The following is a 13,031-nucleotide window of genomic DNA, read 5'->3' as shown; positions in this document are numbered from 1 at the left end:
CAGAAGTATATAAATCACATACTTGTGCTGACATGAAGGTACATCAGCAAGGGAGAATCCTAAAAGTGTGCAGTGCATTCGTTGTGAGAATTCAGAAGCTGCAATGTCAGGATTCAGCTCTGCAGGTTGCCGTAGTCATCACATGGACACTTCACTCATATGCGATTTTCATAGGTATGATCCTGTGACAACGAGCTTCTCTTCCTGCTTCTCTCAGTTTTTTACTGAACATTGAGAGCATTAGGAGGAGCAGCTCGTGGGTACATGGCTAAGTGTTCAAGTCGCATATGTACTTGGGCGGGGGGGGGCGCCGAACCGAATTCTTGCCCCGGGTGCCAGAAAGCCTAGATACGCCTCTGCCCCAAACCATCACTGATTGTGGAGACTTCACATTAGACCTCCAGCAGCTTGGATTGTGGCCACTCCACTCTTCCTACATACTCTGGGACCACTGACAACAGTCCGGTTCATCTTCTCCTTGGCCCAGTTAAGACGCTTCTCGCGTTGTCTATTGGTCATGACTGGCTTGACACAAGGAATGCAACACTTGTAGCCCATGTCCTGGAGACGTCTGTGTGCGGTGACGAAGCAATGACTCCAGCAGCAGTCCACTCCTTGTGAATCTCCCCCACATTATTATTATTATTATTATGCATTTATATAGCGCCATTTATTCCATGGCGCTTTACAGGGAAAAGGGGAAATATAAACAAGTACAATAAACATGTGTAAGACAAGGGACACGTGAGTACAGAAGGAAAGAGGACCCTGCCCGCGAGGGCTCACAGTCTACAGGGATGGGTGAGGATACACTAGGAGAGGGTAGAGCTGGTTGTGCGGTGGTTCAGTAGATCGAGGATCATTGCAGGCTGTAGGCTTGTCGGAACAGGTGGGTCTTCAGGTTCTTGTTGAAGGTTTCCGTTGTTGGTGAGAGTCTGATGTGTTGCGGCAGAGAGTTCCAGAGTATGGGGGAAGCACGGGAGAAGTCTTGTACGCGGTTGTGGGAAGAAGAGATGAGGGGGGAGTAGAGAAGGAGCTCTTGAGAGGATCGAAGGTTGCTTGCGGGTAGGCACCGGGAGACCATGTTACAGATGTATGGGGGAGACAGGTTGTGGATGACTTTATATGTCATGGTTAGGGTTTTGAACTGTAGCCTCTGGACAATAGGAAGCCAGTGAAGGGCCTCGCATAGGGGGGAGGCAGGGGAATAGTGGGGAGACAGGTGGATTAGTCGGGCAGCAGAGTGTAGGATAGACTGGAGTGGTGCCAGAGTGCTGGAGGGGAGGCCAGAGAGTAGGAGGTTGCAGTAGTCGAGGCGTGATATGATAAAGTTGTGCACAAGTGTTTTTGTGGTTTCCTGGTTGAGGAATGCGCGGATCCAGGAAATATTTTTGAGTTTGAGGTGGCAGGAGGAGGCAAGGGCTTGGATATGGGGTTAGAAAGAGAGCGCAGAGACAAGGATCACCCCATGGCACCGAGCGTGCGGGACTGGGGAAAGAGAGCACCATTGACATTGATGGATAGGTCTGTTGGAGGGGTAGAGTGAGATGGGAGAAAGATGATGAATTATGTTTTGTCCATGTTCAGTTTGAGAAAGCGAGCAGAAAAGAAGGCTGAAATAGCAGATAGACGTTGTGGGATTTTGGTCAGTAAGGAGGTGAGGTCAGGTCCAGATAGGTAGATCTGCGTGTCATCGGTGTAGAGGTGGTACTGCAAGCCGTGGGATTCTATGAGCTGTCCAAGGCCGAAGGTGTAGATGGAGAAGAGTAGGGGTCCGAGGACTGAGCCTTGAGGAACACCGACAGACAGGGAGCGAGGTGAGGAGGTGTGTGTGAGAGGGAGACACTAAATGTTCGGTCTGTTAGGTATGATGAGATCCAGGATAGGGCCAAATCTGTGATGCCAAGAGATGAGAGAATCTTCAGCAGGAGGGAATGGTCCACAGTGTTGAAGGCAGAAGACAGGTCCAGGAGAAGGAGAACAGAGTAGTGTCGCTTGCTCTTGGCGGTTAGTAGGTCGTTAGTGACTTTAGTTAGGGCAGTTTCAGTTGAGTGATGAGGTCGGAAGCCAGATTGTAACCGGTCAAAGAGGGAACAGGAGGAGAGGTGGGAGGACAGTTCAAGATATACATGCTGTTCCAGTAGTATTGAGGCGTAAGAGAGAAGAGATATCCGGCGATAGTTAGACACAGAGGATGGGTCGAGGGAGGGCTTTTTGAGGATGGGTATGATTGAGGCATGTTTGAAGGATGAGGGAAAGACACCATTTGTAAGTGAAAGGTTGAAGAGATGTGTTAGAGTTGGGATGAAGACTGTGGCAAAGTTAGGGATGAGGTGGGACGGGAGCGGGTCAAGCGCACAAGTGGTGAGGTGTGATCTTGACAGGAGGGTGGAGAGCTGATCTGAATGGTCTTTTTGTAACAATCCTTTCCAAGCTGCGGTTATCCCGGTGGCTTGTGCACCTTTTTGTACCACACTTTTTCCTTCCACTCCACTTTCCATTAATATTCTTGGATATAGCGCTCTGTGAACAGCCGGCTTCTTTAGCAATGACCTTTTGTGGCTTCCCCTCCTTGTGGAGTGTGTCAGTGTCTGCCTTCTGGACATCTGTCAGGTCAGCAGTCTTCCCCATGATTGTGGAGCTACTGAAACAGACTAAGGGACCTTAACCTTTATAAACGCTTAGGAAGCCTTTGCAGGTGTGACTTTTGGGTTTTCATTGGGTTTTGTATTGAAGAACTGAAATGAATTCACTTTTTGATGATATTCTAATTTTGTGAGAAGAACTTGCATATATACACTCACTGGCCACTTTATTAGGTACACCTGTCCAACTGTGTGTTAAGACTTAATTTCTAATCAGCCAATCACATGGCGGCAACTCAGTGCATTTAGGCATGTAGACATGGTCAAGACAATCTCCTGCAGTTCAAACCGAGCATCAGTATGGGGAAGAAAGGTGATTTGAGTGCCTTTGAACGTGGCATGATTGTTGGTGCCAGAAGGGCTGGTCTGAGAATTTCAGAAACTGCTGATCTACTGGGATTTTCACGCACAACCATCTCTAGGGTTTACAGAGAATGGTCCGAAAAAGAAAAAAAATCCAGTGAGCGGCAGTTCTGTGGCCGGAAATGCCATGTTGATGCCAGAGGTCAGAGGAGAATGGGCAGACTGGTTCGAGCTGATAGAAAGGCAACAGTGACTCAAATTGCCACCCGTTACAACCAAGGTAGGCAGAAGAGCATCTCTGAACGCACAGTGCGTCGAACTTTGAGGCAGATGGGCTACAGCAGCAGAAGACCACACTGGGTACCACTCCTCTCAGCTAAGAACAGGAAACTGAGGCTAAAATTTGCACAAGCTCATCGAAATTGGACAGTAGAAGATTGGAAAAACGTTGCCTGGTCTGATGAGTCTCGATTTCTGCTGCGACATTCGGATGGTAGGGTCAGAATTTGGCGTAAACAACATGAAAGCATGGATCCATCCTGCCTTGTATCAACGGTTCAGGCTGGTGGTGGTGGTGTCATGGTGTGGGGAATTTTTTTCTGGGCACTCTTTGGGCCCCTTGGTACCAATTGAGCATCGTTGCAACGCCACAGCCTACCTGAGTATTGTTGCTGACCATGTCCATCCCTTTATGACCACAATGTACCCAACATCTGATGGCTACTTTCAGCAGGATAATGCGCCATGTCATAAAGCTCGAATCATCTCAGATTGGTTTCTTGAACATGACAATGAGTTTACTGTACTCAAATGGCCTCCTCAGTCACCAGATCTCAATCCAATAGAGCATCTTTGGGATGTGGTGGAACGGGAGATTCGCATCAGGGATGTGCAGCCGACAAATCTGCGCCAACTGTGTGATGCCATCATGTCAATATGGTCCAAAATCTCTGAGGAATGCTTCCAGCACCTTGTTGAATCTCTGCCACGAAGAATTGAGGCAGTTCTGAAGGCAAAAGGGGGTCCAACCCCTTACTAGCATGGTGTACCTAATAAAGTGGCCAGTGAGTGTATATATATATATATATATATATATATATATATATTTCTCCATGGTAATTACATCTCCACCAACACCATATCATCATATCATCATAAATTCAGATGCAGCCAAATAAGTGTTGCCAAACCTTATCCTTTCTACTGGTTGGTCCCAGGAAAAATATAACGTCCCCAACACGCATTTCGCTTATTGTTTCATAGCTTTCTCACGGTGCTCGCGGTGACGTCATGAAGGTCACTGCAGTTCATTGGCCGGCTCACACTGAACTGGACACGGGAACAGCTGGCAGTGACCTCAATAATGTCACCTCTCATCACCGAAGCTGCGCCCCAAACTCTGCTCTGTGTGTCCTGGATTAATGGTTGAGCAGTCGCATCATGCCACTGCTCAGCGAGGTTAATCCAGATATAGCAGAGCTGGAGTTCTTCGTGGGACAAATGGATTGTTGTCGACGGGTGAGGAATATGCTTTTTATGATTTTGATGTTTACAGAAATAAATAGGAAAAAAGAGGGTGTGAATTGGTTATTTCAAATAACAGAGTCTGTGTCTTTCGATTAAAGGACTTTATTCTGATTGTGTATTTTTTAAAATATCACTATGAGGTTAGTTATGAGGGCACCTTATAGACCCCTCTCCATTACTAAACCCTGGGCTTGATGTAAAAGACCATAAAACAGCTGACATCAACCACAACCCTATTACCCCACTTGCCATTGCACCAGGGCAAGTGGAAAGAGCGAGGCTAAGCTCCAGGTTTGGCGCATTTCAAGGATGCTCCATTTCTAGGGCGGCTGAAGGCTGATATTGGTAGCCTTGGGGGGGGGGACAATATCTCTGGCCCCTTCTCAGGCTAATATCAGCCTGCAGCTGTCTGCTTAGCCTTTGCTGGTTGAAATTTATAGGGGACACTACATCACTTTTTTTCTGGGGTCTCCATAAACTAACCAGTAATGGCTAAGCAAACAGCTGTGAACTATTATTACTAGCCTGGGAACCTCTTGTGACATTGCCCCTTTTTCCAGATTATTAACATCGGTCCCCAGCCATGGACTTTCCCTCTGCTGGTTATGAAAATTACGCGGGAGTTCACGCCTTTCTTTATTATTTATTTTACACAGAATTTACACAGTGGGCGCTGAATACAACTCCCAACCCTGTTTCATGGTCGCACTGATCTCAAGGAGACCAGGCAACAATGGTGAGAGCTGCCTTCAGCATCCAGTGCCTAGGAACAGCGTTAACTGTACTGCTTTCTCCCAGGTGTGGGTACGTGTCACACTGATGACACACAGATGTGATCTGTTGTTAACTCATTTTCTGGTCTGCCTCTGGTTTCTGGTGAGGGAACTGTTTGTGCTGACAGAGGAGTAGTGAGTTCTCTTTCCGGGCTCCCTCTGGTGGTCGCAGGAGGTAATGAAGCTGATCTAATTAACAGAGACCTGCCACCTGATAAGGAGGATGACGATTGGACATCTGGAGTCTCAGACTGGATTTAAGACAGCCGACTCCCTATTCCCATGCTGGTGATTTTTTCCTGCCTCCTGAGGTCTTGGTTTCCAGCTCAGTTCCTGTCTTCTCAAACCTAAGTTTTCTCTGCTAATGTTCACATTTGCTTTGGTTTTGTCTATTCAGTTTTTGTGTGGTCAGCCAGCCCCGGCTGGGGCTGTGCTAAATTTCCACTCTTATGTTACTGTATGTGCCAGTTTGCTTTTTGTCCCTTATTAGATTGACCTATTTTTGCTCTGTTCTCAGAATATGCCAGAGTGCTGATATAGTAGGTGAAGTCTAGTGACTTCAGGGTTTTTTGCTATCAGAAGTGTTGGACATTTTTGCAGGGTTTTTTGGCGTGATTGCAGACAGTATCTTTCCTTTCTTGTCCTTTCTAGCTAGTGTGGGCCCCATCATTTTCTCAGCCTATTTTCCTACCTGTGTTTGTGCTTTCATCTTGTTTCACCGTCAATACATGTGTGGGGGCTGTCTATTCCTTTGGGGTCTGCTCTGGGGCAGTTTAGATTTCCCCTTTTCTTGCTTTAGGCTTATTTAGTCCTCTGACTGTGACGAGGCGTCTAGAATCATCGTAGGTACGCTCCACGGCTGCTGTTAGTTGTGTGGTTAGGATCAGGGATCTGCAATCCGCGTAGTTACCAACCTCTCTGGTTTTCTGTGACTTAGCTTGGTTTTGTTTTCCTCCTCGGTGACCCAATCATAACAGTGATCCGAGGGTTATTGGTGCGCATGTGTGCGGGACGGTTTGTTGCCCATGTTGCTGATAAAAAAATGGACATGCCAGCATGTTTTGCCCACGGACACATGGTTCATGGAAACATACTGACTTGTGCACAGACCCATTAATTTGAATGGGACTATGTGTGTAAGTGTCTCCGGTACGAGTGAAAACCTTTACCACACATACTCGACAGACTTACATGTGAAGGAGTCCCTTAGACTGTGGCACCAGAACACTATTGGGAAAAAAGGAACAATTTCAGCTCACCCCTGCAATCACCGGCAATGCAGCAAAGTCTGAGCAAGGATACGTCTCCACCAAGACGTCTTAAAATGCTTCATAGAAAAAAGGATGTCCAGCTCAAGGCGTAAAATCCAAGATATTCTTTATTCCATTAAAAATACAAACATGGCTGCTATGATCGTCATTTGCGGTTTTCACCCTGGCATGGGATGACCGCAGGGAGAGATGCCCAGGAGGTTCTGAACGCGTTTCAAACGCTGTGCGTTCTTAGACTCAGAATGACCTCAAGGAACTAACTGAGCAGCATTTTAAGACTATACAACTAAAACTTGCAAGGGAAAAGCCCACAACATACCAAAAAGAAAAAAACAAAAATGAATAAATTGTATATAACATAAGAATAGTAACAATTCCATATATTACACAATAAATCATAATGAATAACAATAATGCACATATAATTAATAATGTAACATGAACTCTCTTCTTAAATTCATACCCGCAGGTGCCCGTGTGTTAAGAAGGTAGATCCACAATGCTTCTTTGTCGCGTAATGATTTCTCTCTGTCTCCTCCACGAATTCTTCGTTTTATTTGTTCTATTGCATAGATTTTAATGTATGAAAGGTCCCTATGATGAATGGATACAAAATGCTTTGACAAGTTAGATATGTTTCGGATCGTGGGTTGTACAATATCGTATAAGTGCTCCCGAATCCTACCCTTTAATCTACGAATAGTAGATCCCACATACTTCAAATTGCAATGTGTACATTCCACAACATAAACTACTAAAGTTTGAATTGCAATTTAAGAAATCTTTAATTTTATATTCTTTACTATTAGAGGAATTAAAAAAAGAAAGGGTTTTAGATGAGAAGGAACACGTTTTGCAAGGGGACTGACCGCATTTGTGACAGCCCATTACCGATAACCAATTTTTAGTTTTGCAACTTTTGTTTGAATTGGTATTATATAAACTAGGGGACAAAAAATTTCCCAAAGTTGGAGCTCTTCTGGAAACAATTCTGACACCATTCATTAATAATTGATCCATGATATCATCATTACAAAGTAAATGCAAATTTTTATTAATTATGTTACTAATCTGCTTGAAATAGGGACTATAAGTAAAGACTAATGTGGGACAATCATTTTGCTGATTTTTGTCTTTAGACATATATTTCGATTCAATTAATGATTCCCTTGTTTTATTGTTAGCAATTCTATTTATTATCCAATTTGGATAACCGCGTTTATTTAGGCGACTTTTTATGGAGTTAAATTCCCCATTAAAAGACTTTTCTTCACTGCAGTTCCTTTTTGCTCTAGTTAATTCGCCCACAGGAATCGCTTTGATTGTTTGAGCAGGATGAAAGGAATGAGCGCGCAGGGTTGTATTGCCTGCGATTTCTGTGCGGTATGTAGTAGAAGAAATACACTGTTGCGGTACCCCAAGATCTAAAAAACAAATTGTTGTTTTATCAAAAGTATATGTGAATTTCAAATTAAAATGATTAACATTAATATAATCGATAAACAGGGGAATAAGATCTACATCCCCTTTCCATACAATTAACAGGTCGTCGATATATCTTATTACCATTCTATGTTGTTCTGAATGGGACTATGTGTGTAAGTGTCTCCGGTACGAGTGAAAACTTTTACCACACATACTCGACAGACTTACATGTGAGGGAGTCCCATAGACTGTGGCACCAGAACACTATAGCACTTCTATGGAATGACCATTTTAGGCTATGTGCACACGGTGCGGATCCTCCCGCGGATTTTTCCGAGAGGATTTTACTAAATCCGCAGGTCAAATGACCTGCATTTTTCCTGCGGATGTAGTGCATTTTTTGTGCGGTTTTATTGCCGTTTTTGTGCGGTTTTCCACCTGCGGATTTGTAGAATGGAGCAGGTGAAAAACTGCAGCAAAACCGAACAAAAGAAGTGACATGCTGCTTTTTTTATTCCGCACGAAATCCGCGTGGAAAAATCCGCAGAATGTGCACAGCGTTTTTTTTTTTAACATAGCCAATAATGGTACTGTACATCACCTGCAGTTCTGCTGCGGATCCGCACGGCCAAATCCGCTGCGGATCCGCAGCAGAATCCGCACCGTGTGGACAGAGCCTTAGAGCAAAATCAAGAGTGTAGATCTTCAGCTTTGGAGCTACTGGGGAGAAAAGGGAACCTGTCCCAAAAAAAAATTGGCAAATCTTCTGAGTGCCAGTGAATTTCCAAGCAACCAGCAGTTCTTGGCATGACACTGGTATAACTCATCATTACACGGCGCTCCTGCGTCCACTTGAACATCCAGGGCTAGGAGAGAGGTCATTTTGGGAGTGAGGAATTTTTGCTCCATGTGGGCAAAAAATTTTCAAAAGTAGAATTCACTTTCCGCAAACAATTCTCTACTGGAGTAAAGACTGCAAAAATTGGCATGTAAGAAGTAAATATTTGTTTGCAGACTTTTTTTTGTTTTTTTTCACTGCATGTGAATAACGTTACAATGCGGTCCAGCCGCCATACTGAAAGTGCAGCTATTTACTAGCAAACCAACCTTACACTATACATATCCAGGCGGTCTCCACATTACTCTGCACTGATGATCTAAAATGTCATTGGAGTGTAAGCGACTCCATGGAGATCGGTGGAGCAGGGAGGTTAGACACAGCCCAACTCCCCACAGAAGGCAGAGATGATTAAATAAAATAAAAAAAATTAAACTATAAAAAAAAGCCTCCCAAATGTCTCTTATGAACTTATGGGGGAGACACAGTGTGTGAAATAAGTGCGTATATAACAGTGAAGTATGGCATATCACAATTATAGATTATGCTGTAATAACCTGTATATCAACCATGTGGTCCAACCTCACTGCAATTAATCACAACAACCACCCCATAAACCTGCTCATGGAGACCAAGGGCCCTAATATTGCACAATCGATGCATGAAATAATTCCATGCATGTGTCCCTAAATATTCACTGGTTAGGTCACACAGGCCATAATAAGCCAACAGCAATATGGCCAATGCCCACAATCCAATATTCAATTGTACCACACAAAAATTACTCCAGAGCAACCAATAATAAGGTCGCAGTGAAAATACAGCTATAACCAAGTGGGTGCTACACCCAGGATCATACCTTATTACAGCATAATCTATAATTGTGATATGCCATACTTCACTGTTATATATTGTGGGATGCTTCATATGTTTTTATTATGTTTTTAATTGTATTGCTGCATTAATAAAACATTGTTTTTGTACTGGTTCAGTGTGCGCTATTTGCAGTGGTTCTTTTTCTTCTCTTCTCAAGTTAAATCACTGTCACTAGCCCAGGACCTGTCCCCAAAAAATAAAATAAGAATGTGATATATAAAAATAATTCATATGGAAAGGGGAACAAAATAAAAAATGTATTCATTTGTGATCATAAAAAGTGAAAACAGACATGTATTTCCTTTAGCCCATGTCTCCACCAATATAGTCAAGAGAAAAAAAATGGAAATCAAATAAAAATCAGGCTTCAAATATTATGAAGAAAAAAAACAAAAATAAATTGAATATCAAAGCGAGGAAACGTACTCAGAGAATGTCATATAAAAAAAGACTCTAAAATGTGGCGGCCTTTGAACTCTTTTAAAGCGCTTTAAAAGCAGTACTGAAAACCGCGGCACAATCTGCATAAAACCAGCATAAGAAAAACAGACGATCTTACAAAACCGCGCAAAAAAAAAAATCCACATTAAAAGATGTGAACGTATTCTTAAGCCGGTAACCCGGAGGTCTGGATATGAAAACATGCATCAGGATTTTGGCATCACTTCCGCACCGGCTGGCCTCTATGTGAAGAACAGGCTACACGAGAAAAAAATGTGACGTCCATTTGTAACCGCTGAATTGGGTAAATTATGGAAATTCCAACACTAACAAAAAGGGAGAAAACATATTGAAGTCTGTGTGAGCGCAGGTGAAAGGGGCGATCCAGGAGCACGGATGGTGATGTCGTGTCTACAGATATGGCGGCAGTGTGTAATGGACAGGTGCGCAATGCCTGCCCATAAGCTGGCAGACATCTGTACCTATTACATCACTTATGGCCCGACATGAGAATCAGAGGAACCGGGTTACTCCTTAAGGGTCTGTGCACATGTTGCGGATCCGCAGCAGATTCTCCTACATTGTACAGTACCATTATGTTCTATGTAAAATAAAAAACGCTGTGCACATGCTGCGGAGTTTTCCGCGGGTTTCAATCCGCAGCATGTCAATTCTCTGTGCAGCGTTTTTAAACCTCTTCCATTATAAGAATCCACACAAAAACTGCAGAAACTCCACAGTAAAACTGCACTAAATCCGGAGGTAAAACGCAAGTCATTTTACCTGCAGATTTAGCAAAATTCAAGCAGAAAAATCTGCAGCACAATCCACAGTGTGTGCACGTACCCTTAATGATCCAAAATGGCTATGATCACAACTTTCTATCACTTTTATGGCACAAAGTGCAGCTCTGGAGCACAAAGTGCTGCTCTAATGGAGGAAATACTAACATTTCCTTACAGCCTGTGTTTAAGCTCGGCCAGAACATGCGGCGTCGCCGTTCAGACGTCTGCGTCACGGTTCAGGCCTTTGTAGTAGGGCGCAGAAGTGAGGACACATCGCCCATAGCTGTCTATAACGTGTGCCATCTTGCCGGAAACCATCCTATGGAATAACGTCATCTATTATGATTCCCCATTCTAGAAAAGGCCAAAAGAGGCGGCACTGTGTGCCTTCTGAAGGGGAAAGGGCGCTGTAGAGGGCGTATAAAACGGTTACGTGAGAAAATGGCAAAGCTTTCATCTGCTATCAAACGGTCTCAAGTGTGTGAGCCGGAGGTCAAGGACGTCGGTCTGAAGTGTGTGAGCCGGAGGTCAAGGACGTCGGTCTGAAGTGTGTGAGCCGGAGGTCAAGGACGTCGGTCTGAAGTGTGGGAGCCGGAGGTCAAGGACGTCGGTCTGAAGTGTGGGAGCCGGAGGTCAAGGACGTCGGTCTGAAGTGTGCGAGCCGGAGGTCAAGGACGTCGGTCTGAAGTGTGCAAGCCGGTGGTCAAGGACGTCGGTCTGAAGTGTGCGAGCCGGAGGTCAAGGACGTCGGTCTGAAGTGTGGGAGCCGGTGGTCAAGGACGTCGGTCTGAAGTGTGCGAGCCGGAGGTCAAGGACGTCGGTCTGAAGTGTGCGAGCCGGAGGTCAAGGACGTCGGTCTGAAGTGTGCGAGCCGGAGGTCAAGGACGTCGGTCTGAAGTGTGCGAGCCGGAGGTCAAGGACGTCGGTCTGAAGTGTGCGAGCCGGAGGTCAAGGACGTCGGTCTGAAGTGTGCGAGCCGGAGGTCAAGGACGTCGGTCTGAAGTGTGCGAGCCGGAGGTCAAGGACGTCGGTCTGAAGTGTGCGAGCCGGAAGTCAAGGACGTCGGTCTGAAGTGTGTGAGCCGGAGGTCAAGGACGTCGGTCTGAAGTGTACGAGCCGGAGGTCAAGGACGTCCGTCTGAAGTGTACGAGCCGGAGGTCAAGGACGTCGGTCTGAAGTGTGCGAGCCGGAGGTCAAGGACGTCGGTCTGAAGTGTGCGAGCCGGAGGTCAAGGACGTCGGTCTGAAGTGTGCGAGCCGGAGGTCAAGGACGTCGGTCTGAAGTGTGCGAGCCGGAGGTCAAGGACGTCGGTCTGAAGTGTGCGAGCCGGAGGTCAAGGACGTCGGTCTGAAGTGTGCGAGCCAGAGGTCAAGGACGTCGGTCTGAAGTGTGCGAGCCGGAGGTCAAGGACGTCGGTCTGAAGTGTGCGAGCCGGAGGTCAAGGACGTCGGTCTGAAGTGTGCGAGCCGGAGGTCAAGGACGTCGGTCTGAAGTGTGTGAGCCGGAGGTCAAGGACGTCGGTCTGAAGTGTGCGAGCCGGAGGTCAAGGACGTCGGTCTGAAGTGTGTGAGCCGGAGGTCAAGGACGTCGGTCTGAAGTGTGTGAGCCGGAGGTCAAGGACGTCGGTCTGAAGTGTGCGAGCCGGAGGTCAAGGACGTCGGTCTGAAATGTGCGAGCCGGAGGTCAAGGACGTCGGTCTGAAGTGTGTGAGCCGGAGGTCAAGGACGTCGGTCTGAAATGTGCGAGCCGGAGGTCAAGGACGTCGGTCTGAAGCGTGCGAGCCGGAGGTCAAGGATGTCGGTCTGAAGTGTGTGAGCCGGAGATCAAGGACGTCGGTCTGAAGTGTGCGAGCCGGAGGTCAAGGACGTCGGTCTGAAGTGTGTGAGTCGGAGGTCAAGGACGTCGAGGACGGGCCCTTACGAAGGACGTTGCCATGGAAACTTAGAGGGAAAAATAGACCAAATTTTGAAATGATCAAAATAAGATGCACATACAAGAGGGACGTGCTGCCACCAGTCAGAAGAGTTTATTTATGGCAATAAATATGTGAACCCCCCACCCACCATTGTTTATATGTGTGTTTACTGTAACAATTGTTCAACGTCCAGTGATAAATAAAGTTATTCCTGAGAAGTATTCCTATAGTT

This window comes from Dendrobates tinctorius, unplaced genomic scaffold (assembly GCF_039654945.1).
Source record: "Dendrobates tinctorius isolate UK_male_01 unplaced genomic scaffold, ASM3965494v1 ptg000152l, whole genome shotgun sequence".
Classification (NCBI taxonomy): domain Eukaryota; kingdom Metazoa; phylum Chordata; class Amphibia; order Anura; family Dendrobatidae; genus Dendrobates; species Dendrobates tinctorius.
Note: the sequence above shows the minus strand (reverse complement) of the source record.